This window comes from Emydura macquarii, unplaced genomic scaffold (genome assembly GCF_026122565.2).
Source record: "Emydura macquarii macquarii isolate MOO-44397 ecotype Brisbane River unplaced genomic scaffold, CSIRO-AGI_Emac_v2 contig_431, whole genome shotgun sequence".
Taxonomy (NCBI): domain Eukaryota; kingdom Metazoa; phylum Chordata; order Testudines; family Chelidae; genus Emydura; species Emydura macquarii.
This window is the reverse complement of record NW_027130568.1, coordinates 15,958,985-15,974,715: the sequence shown is the minus strand read 5'-3', so window position 1 is coordinate 15,974,715 and position 15,731 is coordinate 15,958,985. Positions and strand designations below refer to the sequence as shown.

The 15,731-nt window shown below is 38.2% G+C and overlaps 1 protein-coding gene across 2 annotated transcripts in view; it reads left to right on the top strand.

The window, feature by feature from the left end:
* RNF144B (ring finger protein 144B) overlaps window positions 1–15,731 on the top strand; it is a 124,985-nt gene continuing 109,254 nt past the window's right edge. The window contains exons 1-2 of one of the 2 annotated variants that reach the window (XM_067537593.1): window positions 1–498; window positions 6,065–6,112. The gene's annotated coding sequence lies outside the window, so the exon portion shown is untranslated. The remainder of the gene's footprint in view (window positions 499–6,064; window positions 6,113–15,731) is intronic. The other variant, XM_067537592.1, reaches the window with a different exon arrangement.

Sequence of the window (15,731 nt, the reverse complement as noted above, 5' to 3'; positions counted from 1 at the left end):
TGAATTTGCCCTTTGTAAGAGGAGGAGGAGGCGGTGCTCTCAGACACACACCGCATGTATGAATTGTAACGAGCAGACCTTTGCGGTTGTGAATCGCTTCCCCAGACTTGCTCAGGGTACTACCTCGGTCCAAACCCGAGAGGTGGTCTTACAGCCGTCCACCACTCGCCTTGTCAACGGAGATCCTGAACTTGCTGCTGCGGCTAACACCCTCCTGAAGAGAGGAGGGAGGGAGCTGAGTTAAGGAGTGATAGAGGAGAGGAGGAAAAAGGAGAGGAAGAAGTGAATAGGGTAGAGGAGTGAGAAAGTGGAGGGTTATCTGCACGAGAGAGGTTTTTCCTTTATTACCTGAAGCTGTCGTCAGTTCTCTCTCAGTTGTTGTTATGCACTGAAGAAACTATCGAAAGGGCAAGATAACAACAGTTGGATTAAGGAAGAAACAGCATCAAAGCTTAAAACTTCATGCCATCCCCTCCCTGCCGGGGCAGAGGAAAGAAGGTAAGAAACTGGGTTATCCCTATGCAGCTCTAACCCCTTAAACAGGCTTTTGCAGAGCCGCTGTAGTGTGAACTCCCCCGCTGCTGTCTGTAAAGCTCCCCTTGCAGCATGTCAGCTTCACACGGCATCGGAAGACATTGCATTCATACTTGTGGTGAAGTGAGTCCGTGTGGCGGAGGGGTGCCTTTCACAGGCTTGTTACTGTTACTCCACTGGCTTAGTACTGCAGCTGCGTTGCCTGTGGTGTCAGCGTTTCCATTATAGACCATGGGCTGCTTTTCAGCGCACACAGCATCAGTCCAGGATTTTCTCAGTGAATTGTTTTGAAGGTAGGTAGGAAGGCAGGGAGATTACCCTCTTCCTTCAACCAACCAGTCTTCCAGCAACCTTGTAAGTAAATAGTGCTTTCCCATTTAAGAAATCTACACCTCTCCTCCCTCCCCCCGATTTTTCTGTGGTTTGAATGATTATTTGCAAAATACGTGCCCTTTACTTCGGTATGTAGCTTGAGGAATTTTTGTACAGCTACTCTAGGAATTTTACAAATAAAACATGGAATTTCCTTATTTCTGTTATGAATGCATATATAGGTTCATAGAATCATAGGGTTAGAAGGGACCGCAAGGGTCATCTAGTCTAACCCCCTGCCAAGATGCAGGATTTGTTGTTGTGTCTAAACCATCCAAGAGAAATGGCTATCCAATCTCCTTTTGAAAACCTCCAGTGAAGAAGCTTCTACAACCTCCTGAGGAAGTCTGTTCCATTGTCCTACTGTTCTCACAGTTAGGAACTTTCTTTTTAAAATACTGATTTGGAGATTTTATTCAGTTGGGAATTTTATTTTACATTTACGTTCAATTTAAAATTGTTTTGATTTAACGTTTAATTAAATTTTGAAACATATTTAAAAATATATATGACAACTATTTTTAATGTGTTATGCATATGCACACCCATACTTTTAGTATGCTTTTGTTATTGCATGTGCAGTGCCAAGTTAGAACCTAATCCTGCAAATGCTTCCTACCTGTGCGAGCAGCAGATACCACTGTTTTGGTCAGCTTAATGTACCCTCTCTACACCCATGAACATCATATATAACTTGAAAGCTTATTATGTCTATTTTAAGATGAGGTATGGTGTTAAGTGGTGCTATTACCATAGAAACTGGGACAAACAATTAAACCATTGACATGTTAATATGACTACTTTGAAATATTTGCATTCATTTCTGTTAGTTTAATGACTATATTTTATTTCAAGATATAAAATTGGAATTCTTTGTGACCTCAAAACATCACAACAATAATTTAAAGGATAAAACAAAATCAAATACATTTGTATAGGTGTCATTGAATGTAATAGTGCTGGTGACATTGCTAGTCAACATCATTATCATCATCTTGTTCCTCATTATGATCTCTGTCAAAAATGCAGGGATTATCGCAATCTTCATTGCCTTGGCATGTACACAGTTCAGTGCAGGGAAGATTGATCCGGCTACAGACACAGTTGATTGTGCAGTGATTCCTACTTGTACAGGCACAAATAAGGTCTTGTAGAGGCTCAGAACCTATTGGACCCTTTAAGAATATAGAAAGCAGTTGAGCATCCACATTTTTCCATCCATGTTGTAATGGAGATCCAATATTTGGCTTACCTATGTGCAAGGACATCCAAATCTTTGATTGACATTTTTTGACATGTTCTTCAAAACTGTCTTCGCACGGTGGGAGTTTGACCAGTGACTTGTTTTTTTTTTTTTTTTTTTTTTTGATAATTAGATTGATGTGCAAGCAATAGATTGTGGGAGCTCCTTTTCTTTCTCCTTCTGGTCATACAGCACTGCTACCAACTTCTTTGCTGCAGAAATTGCAGCTTGTCAGTTACTCTATCCCAATTTGGCAAGATCTTTAAAGAGGTAAGCTCTCTTAATTTTGACAACATTAAACAGAGGGTTTTTTTCCAGTACCAAATAGGGACAACAAAGAGTCACATCCTTTTAATACATGTACAACAGGAAGTATGTTGCAGAAGTCAGAAGTGAGTGCATCATAAATTGCACACATAGGTAAGAAGCAACGCTCGTCAGTTGTGCTGGTAATGGTGCCTGTTTCAGTCCAAGTATTATGTCCAAGTATTGAAAAGTAGTGAACAGCAAGGACCAGAACATCTGTATCAAGTGACCTAATTACTGTGGTTCCTTTGACACCAAGAGACTCAAAAGCCATATTGGCACATCCATCAAGCAGAAACATCCTTGTCTCCACTTTCTCTGAGTACTGTACAATTCTTGGGCTGCTTCAACATTTCTAGTGGTGATGGACTTTGCTACTTCACCATTAGAAAAGCCTCCAGCAAGGAGGAGTATTTGTGTTGACTGTGCTCCCACACTTTCACGTGCATTTTGAACCATATATTCACAGAAGAATTTTACAATTGACTGCTTATTGGATGCCAAGTTTAGAAACTTTTTCCATGGAGAGACAGGGTGTCTGCCAATCACCTGGAATTTCTTCCATCCAACCTTAGATCCTATTCGGCACTGTCTTTCTTCAGTTTTCAGACAATTCCTGTTTCATATCTGTCAAAGACTTCCATTACAGAATTAGTTTTTAGAACCTGCCTCAAGTACTCAGCAGCCAAATTCAAATGTGTGGAATTTGTTTCCAGCCATCATTTGTATGACAGCCATGGCACCTCACAGGTACACTGTGGTTTTTTTGTTACATGTGCTTAACTCATGGATTATTTTAGCTTGAGCTTCCAGGTGATGCCCTGATTCAGCTTTGTCTGTTCCTCTCATTGTTCCATCAGTATGGAAGAAGGACATAGGCACAGGTCCTGTTGGGTGACTAATAACAGTTGCCACTGAACCATCTTGTTAAGGAAAGGGCTCTGTGGAAAACAATTTCTGGAGTGATAGATGCTGTCATTGTCCCTCTCTTGTCAGACTTAAATTTGGTCTTCTTGGCTATGTCCACAAATGTTTTTATGCCAGATTTCTTAAATGGGCTGAAGAACCTACATGTCCTATGAGAATCACAGAATCATAGAGTTGGAAGGGACCTCAGGAGGTCATCTAGTCCAACCCCCTGCTCAAATCAGGACTAACCTCAGTTAAATAATCCCAGCGAGGGTTTTGTCAAGCCGCAGCTTAAAAACCTCTAAAGATGGAGATTCCACCATCTTCCTAGGTAACCCATTCCAGTGCTTCACCACCCTCCTAGTAAAAAACTTTTTCCTAATGTCCACCCTAGACCTCCCACACTGCAACTTGAGACTGTTGCTCCTTGTTCTGTCATCTGCCACCACTGAGAACAGCCTAGCTCCATCCTCCCTGGAATCCCCTTTCAGGTAGTTAAAGGCCTCTATCAAATCCCCCATAAGCCAAGTGCACCACTCACAGATCTCTCCATTTGTTCTTCACCAACATTTGCTCTTTTCAGTAGACACTCTTGTACCTCCGATATTTCATGCAGTCCAGTAGATATGTTGATAAGCACCTCTGGATTTGATTCAAAGTCCAATGGGTTTGTCATATTGTTGATGATATGATGGATAAGAGCTGTAACATGCTCTTTATCCCTTTTCAGTGCAGAGGCAAGGATTTGTTTGTCAACTTTGTCTTTGCTACTTCTTGTTAGGCCACTTCTTTCTCTCATAGCTTTTTTCATATTCATAATATGAAGCTGTGTATTCCCATCTCTAACACTAATACTGAACTGTGCATAAGTGTCACTGAATTTAAAAACTAGTTTCTAGAATATTTCAAAGGCTAGTACTCCATGCATGGGCAATTACAAATTAAAACATTTTATGTACAAAAGTTTAAAAATGGAGAAGCATTACATTAGGAATTCACATACAGTTATATCTACCCACTATGCAGCATAAACTATGGGCATGCACTCTACTGCTACTGGTGCACAACCTTGAGTGTGAGACTGATCTGGTCAGCAAATTTCAGTTGAAACTGAAACTATTATAATCATTTGTGAAATACTTTAACATTTAAGAATATGCGATGTGAAAACATTTCATTGTGGTATTTTGCAAAATGTTCATATTTACCGTTTTTGCCACATGCTAAACAGCTTCATCATTTTTGAAAAAAAAAACCCTGCCCATGAAAATCTCATAACATTTTTTAATATATAGTTGGTTGGTAGCTTTGACCAATAAACACCATATTAAGGTATTGAAATTAACTTAAACTGTAAAAACTCTGGTCATAGTCATGTTGCAATGTTTCTGGAACTGTGCAAAAAGTATTTTCTCATTCTGGATTCCATTGTTCCACCTCTACTAAAGGCTTTCGGCACCAGTTGATAGCTCCACATCATACTTTGTCTGATCACAAATAAAATAAGCTTTCAAATGATATATGATGTGGGTGTGTGTAGGGTGAATATATTAAGCTCCAAAAATATGGCCCTTTTTGGAGAATTGCCACCCGCCTACTCAGGGAAAGAGTTTACTGCTCTGAATAGTTCCAATGATTTTGCAGGACTGGGCTCTTAGTATGCATTCAGAAATACATAAACAATAGATAGTGACAGATGTTACAGTGCCTTAGTGTTTTGTGTCAACATTCTAAATAATAAATTCTTCTTAAGATTATCTCATGGCATACTACATGTATATAATACTTATATATGATAGAGTGTACATGCTTCTTTAAAAATGTCATATAAATTTTCATCTGAGTCTTTTTTTTAATTAATGGAATTTCCCAATGGAACTATCTTCACTCACATATTAAAGTAATTTTAATGGTTTGGCTTAAACCAACAAAATCCAGAAAATTCAGTAAAAAAGCCAAAACAGTGTCCTTAATTTACCTTTTTGTACTATACATAAGATTTTGCTTTTTGATATATTATGTAAAGTTATCCATTGTTTGATGACCCCTGTGGTTCTTAGATACAGTGAAGTAAGGGTAGTCAGTCAAATTTTGCTCTCACTTACCTTGGTATAAATCCTGAAATAACTCCATTGGTTTTAATGGAATAACCCTGGATTTACATTGATGTAAACGAGAGCAGAATATAGCCCAGAGTTTGTCGTATTTTCTGGATTTGTCAGTTTAAGCCAGACTCTAGATATAGGATTTATGTGTAAATTGAGTAATGCATGAGTTGACTGGTTCTCCTCTTCGACAGTCTGGGACTTACATAATTGTGAGTATACATGTAACACATGTTTTTAATAGGGACCAAAACCCACAATATTGTTTTGTGTGGCTAAAAACTATAAGCATTCTTTTCTGATTATTTTTCTTCAATGGAAACTCTGATATGACAAAACTAAAGCTTTAGGGAAACTATTATATATATCTTTGTCTGAAGAAAAAAAAGCCTTGGCAAATCCACAACTAGCAAAAGAAGATTAGATGGACTTTTAAAATATAAAAGGTTCTTGGAGAATTATAATAATGAGATCCTAGAATAGAGAGGAATCTGAGTATAAGGAGGGCCAAATTTGTCTTGGTAACTGCTGGACCCCAAAAGCTTCACAAATTTCTTTTATCTAGCTGCCCCATGAGCTTTTTTGTATTCTGCAGGGAGAAGAGTTTCTCAAACAATGGATCAGCACCCTCAGGGGTATTATGGTGGGTCTCCAGGGACCTGGATGGTGGAGTACAGTCACAGAGTTTAGAGTTTTAGAAATCAAATCCACTAGAGGACTAACAGATTATCTGAACTTGTCGTATGCAAGACAAGTGTTGCTGGTCTGACTAGATGGAGCTATTCTTCTTCATTGCTCATATTTACCTGTCCACTCAGGCACATCAACCTATATCTGCTGCTTTCATCACTGGAGTATCTGAGTATCTCCCAAATACTTAAAAATAGAAATAACAATTAATATGAGTAAAGTGACAGTTAAAATGGGCTTTTTTCCCCCCTCACAGTTGGAATAACTTGATTATGAAGTAGTGTTCTTTCTCCTCACATAGTGGTTAATGAGAAACAGAATAAAAAATAAGCGCTCTGAAACAAACCTTAATAATATAAAAACAATAAAACATGATCTTTACAGCTATTCAACCATTTGGATGTTTGTTTTTTACTTCTGTGATGAAATGTTTCCTTTTATTCTCTGTAAAATCAAGGTTTGTGCCTGAAATGTTATGAGTACAACATTTTGCAATATGCAAACAGATTTTAAAATGCATCATGGCCACTGGGCTGACTTTTCATGGCTTCAAAGTGAATGTGAATCAAATAATTCTGATTTCTATTCCTAGAAATTTCTATTCTGTTCATTCAGATTCTGAAATGACATATTTGAGTCATAGGTTTTTTATTAGTTTGCCATTTTTAAAAATACAGCTGATTTTTAATGCAAATCATCTGAATAAATTTAACAGATTAAAACGTTTTATTAGCAAATGTTTAAGCACAAAACAATAAAGCGATAGTCAAGGTTCAAAAAGCACAGCAATACAGCATCCGGGGATGACACGCAGTGGGGGGGAATGGGGGCTGATCGAGGATGAGCTGTGGCCCGTGGGAGGGGTTGGGGGTGTGGGGCTTGAGGGTTGCAGGAGGGTGTGGGGGGAACGCTATCCAGTGTGGAGGGAGCGTCTCTGGGAGGCATTGCCAGGGAAGGCGAGTGAGTCCATGCGTGGGGGTGGAGGTCTGGGGAGTACAGTGGCGTACGGAGGGATATGTGGGTTGGGGGACGCTATCCATGGTGGAGGGGGTCCCTGGGAGGTTGAGGAGGGAGGGTCCCTGGGGGATTATTACACTTTAACTGATTCATAGGTTTTCAGTCACTATCCCTTCTGCATAGTGTTAACTAAACAAAATAGCAATTGCAAAATACTACAAAATATGTGTATTTTAAAAAAGTAATAAAACTCACAGTGTGTGCTTAACTTCACCATTGATTTGGATTACTTTATTCATCACCTCTCAATTCTCTTCCCCTATCCTGCAAAGACCTATGCATATAAATCAGTGGACCTACTCACAAGCTCATATCCAGGAATGCTCTTAAGCATGTGCTTAAATCCATCCCCATTTGGAAAGGCATTTATGCTGAAATATTTTCCTAAATATGGATGCTTTCCTGAATTAGGGACACAGGATGGGAAGTTAAGTGTATCTGTAAGTTTTTGCACAATCTTTGTCAACTCTTTGGAGTAGGGCTTTTGTCTTCATATCTTCTGTAGAGCACCTAGCACACTGTTAGCACTATACAAACACAAGGTATCCAATTTCTGATTTCCCTGGCTGTTCAGAGTTTTGCACAAATTTGAGTCTGTTTCAACATCACTGAAAAACCCTCCATAAAGAAAGAACATTATCTTTTTGGAGACTTTTAGAAAAAAAAATTCCTTTTTAAATTCTTACCTAAAAGAGCTATTAGTTTTAGACAGCACACTAAGCAATACGTTTTGTGGTGTTGATGACTCTAGTACTCTTTTCCTTTTGATCCAATAGGAAAACTACAGTTCCTAAAATTGTTAGCACACCAACATAGCTCACTAAAAAAAACAGTTAAAAAACAAAACAACTTTGTTCAAGAAGAGATCAGGTTGCAAGTGTGCTCCAAAGGATAACACCCCAAAAGAGTATGCATTCTTTATAAAAATTTTATTCCTTTTAAAAAAATCCCATACACTAGAATGTCTGGAAATGAAGAGTTAAGAGATCCAACCTGCTCTCCACTGCCATATAATCCTTCATCACTCACTGTCACCCCACTTGAGGAATAATAAGGTACTGATGAGCCTTTGCTCTTCTCTTATGGGGAGCCTCAGGATTCTGGTTTTCATAATCTTGTTTTTCAGCATGTCTATTAGGTCCCTAGAACCCAAGGAGTGTGTGTGAGGATGGGGATGTGGGGGGGTGGGGAATGTGCTGAGATACCACTCGTCAGCTGATAGTTCTATGCCTTCATTAGTACCAGTTTGTTGTGCACCCCCTCCTGGCTCACAGGGTAGCCGACATTTTTGCTTCAATGTAGAACAATCGGCTCCTTCTCAACTCAGATAAATCTGAGTTAATGGCTGTGAAAAGTGTTTTGAAGAACTAATGAGTAGCTTGTTCACTACCATTATTCAGGGGCTCGGGCTAATTCTAGTACAATGTATTAGCACCAGTGTAGAAAGGGCTAATGTCGTTTTTAGCACAAATTTTTGACAGTGGTGGTTTTTGCTGTGCTGTGGGAGAAGGAGCAGTAGCTTCCCTAGTATATTGCTGCTACAGAAAACTGAGGGATATATGTTGTGATTTCAGTAATGAATAGCGCTGTTAAAAAAAATCACCATACCAAGTCAGCATGGGATACTGGAGTACACAAAGAAGGTACTATGAAACTAGACAACTTTTCAGACGACTTATTGCACTTTTCATTTCAAGGCATAAAACAGTAAATTTTGAGCAAAGAAAGCCAATCCGTATCAAGAACACTTTAACAAATAACATTATTAACAGAAAATGTCACTTGCTTAGACCCATTTTTTAAGTTATAACACATTGTAGGTACTGGACATTTTTCTTTTAGATTATATCAGTGCTAATAAATGGGTGCTTTGAAAACAGAAACATAAAGCTCACACATAAACGTTTGAGCACATTTTTACAAGAAGTACAAATATAAATACAAAGCTTTGACTAATAACGTTACTAATCAGGCCTTGTGGCATTATTGAAAGTTAGACTGTGCCATATATTGCCCCATATGTCATATACTGCCATCAGAAGGAACATTCTGTATGAAGGGAATGAAAATTACACTGATTTGAAGTCTATGCCCTGCTTTAGTCAGCCTCTGAACCTGTGCTAAAAAGCACTGCTGGACCAAGAAACAAGGACCATTAAAAAGACTGATACCACACACAACTTCTGAGACAGATGGCTATGATTTACAGATTCCTAATGGCGTATAATTATTATAAGCTTTAGAAGGTCATAAGATGTTAGGTTTTAAAATCACATATTTCATTCCTATTTCAGTATAATATTGCTGGATTCCCACTAGAATTCTGCTAAGGTTTAGTGTCTGCTGCTTCAAGAGCTTCTGTGGATAGAAATGAATGCTCTGTATCATTGGAAAGCTGATATCTGGAGTTTCTCATGATATCAAATGTTTCATAAGATACCTGTTGTTATGTTTCAACTGATATGGGTGTTCCCACCCTCCACAAGCTGGTAATTAAAATAACATGCTTTTAAAATACTCTGTGGACTTCAAAGGGTAGGAACAGTTGAGGAGACCAATGTAGATGCTCATAGGACCAGTAAACTTTTTCAAGCGTTGCTCCTGCATCAGTGACTGGAAAGAAAATATTTGGATCCCTGAAATAACTCTTTGAAAGAGGGGAATGAAAAACACAATATTGCTCATGTTGTACTTGGGGTTTGAAATAGTGGAAATCTGCATGCTCACTTTATTTGCTAGTTCGACAAACATCTTACAGTAGGGTTCTCTAAAGCATGTGTTTCTGTCTTTTCCCAGTCTGTTGTATATGAGAGGAGAATAGCATCAGGTATTTATTTAAAATTCTTCATATCCCAGGGTATAGACTAGGTGATAGTTCTGGGCTATGTCAAATTGAAAATGAAACCTACATTTGTGACATGTGACTTGATAACAGCTGTTGAATATGATATCAAGTCATAGAGGTATTTGAAAATGTTCCTGTCAAAAACTACCTTGCAGAGTTTATTCCTGATCTTAGAGAATGCCACGTATTTTAACAACATATGCTTCTTGCTTCTATAACCTCATGAAGAAGGACCAATATAACCGTTCAAAGTGAGTCTATGAAACCCTTGTATATTTTCTTTCTAGACAGGATTAATCAGAATTTATAAAAATTTCTCCTTAAAGTTTCTTAAAATTTCAAGGAGGTGGGGATGTTGATATTATAACAATCCTGTTCCTTACTTCCTGCAATTTTTTAATTTACTCAATCTTTTGTTAATTTTGTGTAAATTCTCTTAATTTCACAGCAGCTGTTTGATTTTATGATTTGTGATATTTGCTATATTTATAACATAAAAATGTATAATTTGTTTAATATATAAAAATGTACACATTAAACATAATTGCAAAAGAAAGACAATAGCAGCATTATTACTGAAAGCATTAAACTAAAAGCTTCACTGAGCTTGATCTCTTCTTTCCTGTGTAATATATGAAATGTTTGATTTTACAATCAACAAGTGATGATCTTGGAAATATAAGGTAAAGATTTTAACCCTTCTTCACTGATTTACCTACTGTCTGTCTTCGCTAATTGGCAATTGTTTAGACCCCTATTCAGCAAACATTTAAACCTATGCTTAGGGCCCATGGAACAACTTAAGCACATGCTTAAATTAAGCATGTGTATAGGAACTGTGCTGAATAAGGGTAGATTGCTGAACTGGGGCCTTGCAGAATAAATTATTTTATTAATTAATGGTGGAAATAGCTGTTTAATGTTTTAGTCACTGCTTTAAGAGTTCATTTGCTTATGAGTCAACTGGTGGTTGCATAAAGGTACAGTTGAGGTTCTTGAATCTTTATAATTTCTTTTATCTCTACAGTTACCTCTATTAAATATGCATCTCCATAGTATGGGTTTATCCATACATTTTCCCTATTCCCACATCTTCATGGCACTTACATAAGCAATTCACTTGACTGGGGAATGGGGCAGCGGCCCAGGGTAAAAAGAGTAGCTGTGAAAATGTACCACTCATATTTGAAGGATCTCTGTGGCCTTCCACCCTCAGAATATTTCTTCTTCTAAAGGACATCCTTAAAACAGTTGATACTTTAAATACACTTTTATTCTTCATCTCTAGAACAATAAATATTAAAAAGCAATTCTTGTAAATTATTCTCTACTAAATTTCCTTCTGAAAAGCAACAGCTAATTCTTGTTTAAATATGTAATATATAAGTGGAATGTTAGCCATTACAATTTTTCAGCATAAAAGAGAATTATTTTCCTCCTTATGTATCATGATTTATAGAGAATTAAAAGCTCATAGAAGTAATAATTAGTATAATAAAATAGAAATCCTGATCTATCGTGTCAGACATCATAATTCTTTTGTTCTAGCATCAGACTACATTCTTCGATACTGATACTAATCTTTCATTTTCTAACAAAGATTTCAGGAACAGGGGAAGTGCCTGGGAATCATAACACGAATCTGTAAGCGCTACCATAATTTACATTGTAAAAATATAATAGTTATAAAGTATGACTTCCTCTGGATATACAAGATCACTTTTTTGGTTCTGCAGCCATTCATAAATTTTGAGAGCTCCGACCATGTGGTTAATGACCACAGCACAGCCCTATCTCAGACTTGTAATCACTCCAGGACTGTATATGTTAATCTTTCATGTTATGCCCTGATAATTTTTTTGATACTGATGGGAAACATACATTTGTTTTACATTTTGATACTGAACTTGCATAGAATCTAGGAAGCGGAAAGTTTGAAAGCTTTTGAAAGTTTGAAAGCAAGTGCTACATAATCCATGTAATTGAATTCCTTTTTTCCACCCTAAAATGAATCAAATCCTACTTAAAGTACAAGCAACACAAATGTAGCCTCCCAGATCCCTGCAGTGAGAACTCTTTAAATAAATGTGTAGGTGTTAAGATAGTGTCTCTCTTCTTCACTCTCCCTGATGAAAGAATGAGCAAGTAGTTATTTAAATGCCCTTTTATGTATCTGGTTTACTGAACAGGAGCAAGATAAAGGTTCTTGTTCTGTTACTAATCCCATGATTTTAGCTATATTGCTGGTCATACATAATGTATCGTTAGGCTGTACTGAATTCTAAAGGATATTTGCTCCCAAGTAGTAATCTTCAATATACTATAAAGCATCCTAGAGGGAAATATCATTCCTGTCACAGGGGATATCTTTGTCATCAGACTTTTAGACTCAAAACCTCTTATCATGCTAAAAAAAAGTGGTTAGAATAACCTATCATCAATCTTTTCACACCTCTAACAGTGGTATAATTTTATTTCACTGCAAGGTCACAATTCTTATTCATTCACAGCTGCGATCACCATGCAATGGGTATTAAGAAATAAGAACGGCTGGAAAGATGAGTTGAAAAGCCACCCTTGCCATTTCCTGAATTATCTTATTAAAAAACAACCTTTGATACAGCCAGAGAAAATAACCCTGCAGCTGTGGTTGCTGGGAGCCACAAGGACACAGAGAGAGTGATTAAGTTCAACATAGGTGAGGATTCCAAGAAAACGTATTACATCATACTTATAATACAGATAAGAATCCTACAGAAAAAAAAGGTTAATGCAAAGTTAAGGTTGAGAATTTATATTAAATCCAGATCTGCACTAGTGAATTTGAATCATTCCTAATTAAAGTACTGGGATAGTACCAGTGTAAGCATTATGTCCATACTGGCCATGCTGTTGCAGGATCACTAGAGTGTTTGCCTTCTGCAGACACTATTACTCTGCAATGTTGCAGCTGACCAGCCCTCTATGTACAACTATGCTACAGTTCCAGACACCGCTCCCAGAAGCAATGGCTTCTGGGAGATTTCAAAATGAACTGTGGAATACCTCATGGTGCCCAGGAGAATTGTGAAAGAAGAGGTAAAACTGCCATTTTCTACTGGAAAAATTCATAATTCCTCTGCTGATGCTATTTCCAAGTCTTTTTCTCAGAATGGAGGCCAAGGTGAATGTTCAGCTCATGCTTTTTTCTCAGCAAGAAAGCTTTCTTCTGGAGTTTTTGAAAAGCTATGGTGAGGCATTTGAACTGTCTGCGGCCAGGCAGTGGAATGTTCCACAGTGCCTGTGGAGAGCCAGAAAATAAGATAAATACACCAGGGCTACATTTGTAAGTGAATTGCACTGAGTGGAGTGCACTTTTGGGTCTGGACCATGACCACAGACTAGAAATCTGCTGCCTCTCAGGTGAGTGCTCTAATCAGTGGGATACGGAGTCTCTCTAACAATGTGTCTGGCTCAATTAATATTTAATTATTCAGTTACGTTAATTAAAGTGGAACAACTTCAATAGGAGACTGAGAGAGAGAGACATCAGAATATCCCATACCTCAGTGGTTAAGGCACTCACTAGCTTGAGAGGTGGCAGAGCCCAGTTCCAATCTGTTGTCCCCCCTCTATTTGATGAGGCCTTGAACTTGCAGGGCATCTCCCACATCCCAGGTGAGTTCCCTAACCACTGGGCTAAAGGTTATAAGAGAAGTCCTCCTTCCATGGCTCTTATGTGGAATTAATAGGCCTCTGATTGCACTCACTGGACTGGGCCCCACATGGAATTTAGGTGGCCAAACCCCTATCTTCCCCCAGTTCATGGATTATTAGCAGATATGGGTGCTGAACTCCGAGGGGGTAGAGTTTACCACACATGCCTCTCACCAGCATCTTCCATTGGCTAGCTTCAGCAACTCCCTGCCCAGCATGCTGGCTTTGTGGATCACAGCGTAGGCACCAACCTCTTCTCAATCATTGTATAGGGAGCCTAGGCAATGAATTCAGGCTTTGTGATTCACAGTTAGGGTTGCCAATTATCCAGAATTGTCCTGGAGTCTCCAGGAATTAAAGATTAATCTGTAATTGAAAATTGTCATGTGATGAAACCTCCAGGAATATGTTCAACCAAAACTGGCAACCCTCATGTTGTTCCTGTGATTTTCTAGGTGTTTAAAAGTTAGTGTTGCAACATAATCAGTGTCACAACATCTACATTCCTTTTGTGGATCTGGGCCCTAGTGATTTAGGTCAGAGAAGGACATACATGGAAGTTTTAGGAATAATCAAGCTTGGGGAGAGAGAGCTTAGGCTGAGGTTTATGTTTTGTTATACTGTCTGCATGTATATTGTCTGTATATATATTACATATTTTAAGAGCAGGGTGAGAGCTCTGTGTACTTCTGAGATCTTTCCTTATGTGAACATTAAAGCACTTGGTGTGGCTACTTTTATTGTCAGAGTGCTTCCCCCTGTCCTCTGTATATGTACTCTTTGAAAGAGACTTATTAGGCCTCCTTCTCCCTGCCACCTGTGAGTTTCTTGTTGGGGAAATGACTGTCTTTTCCCCTTTAAGAAAGTTTATGCTGTAAGCCTTGAAAATCAGCATTACTTGTTCTAAATTTGTCCTGGTAGGAGACCACTCAGGTGATCACCCTAACTACTGGGGTTCAGGGATATTTTGATGTGGGACTTTCTCAGTTTCTTTTGTTCAAGCTGTTCCACTTTGTATAAATAATTAATTAATATGCATTGTGCCAGACAGAAAGTAAGAATGACCCTGTATTCCAGTGGTTAGGGTGCTCACCCATGAGGTGGGAAACCTTGCTCAACTCCATACCATGGTCCTCATCAGGCAGAGCGGGTGAACTGAATTGTGGTCTCCCACAGCCTGGGTGAGTACACTTGCCACTGGGCTAAAGGTTATAAGGGTGCTGTCCTCCTCTTCCTACAGCCAGGCCATTTTGTGTGGAGTTAGACCTACACCGTTGCCATTCTTGCTTAGGCGCCTGACTCCAGGAAAGGTTTTATGGCTCTGGATCTCATATATATATATAGAGAGAGAGAGAGAGAGAAAGAAAGATAGATAGATAGGCCTTAATCAAAACATCTATCTATCTATTGATCTATCAATCGATCATCTTAGGCTTGATATTTTAAAAAGGACACTATCACAGTGTCCATTAAATCACATAAAACATGAATATATAATATCCTGGTGAACAGATAATTAGCTGTTATGATTTCATTATTATAATGGTGAGACCAGTCTAGTCTTGCAAAATAATTATATAAATTTATCACCCAATCTTCTTTCCCACCCTGAAACTAAGGATACTTTCCTCACTTCCAGAGAGGGGGTAAGTACAAATTTGCCAGGAGGTTGTAGTTTACTATTTGAAATAGTTGATTAAGTACTTTACATGTGAACACTAGAGGGCTCTTTAAACTAATATAAAGTAGTAAAATGTAGTGTTTGCGTGTTAAGAAAAATCTAACACTCAGGTGACACTCTGATTACTGCACTTTTCCCAGACCTGCAGAAAAGCTTTGCATAAGTTCAGAATGAGGAAATGGCAGAAGTGCTAAATGACATTTTTGTTTTAGTTTTCACCAAAAAGTTTAGTAGAGATTGGTCATCTAACATAGTAAATGCCAGTGAAAATGAGGTAGGATCAGAGGCTAAAATAGGGTAACAAGAAGTTAAAATTACTTAGACAACTTAGAT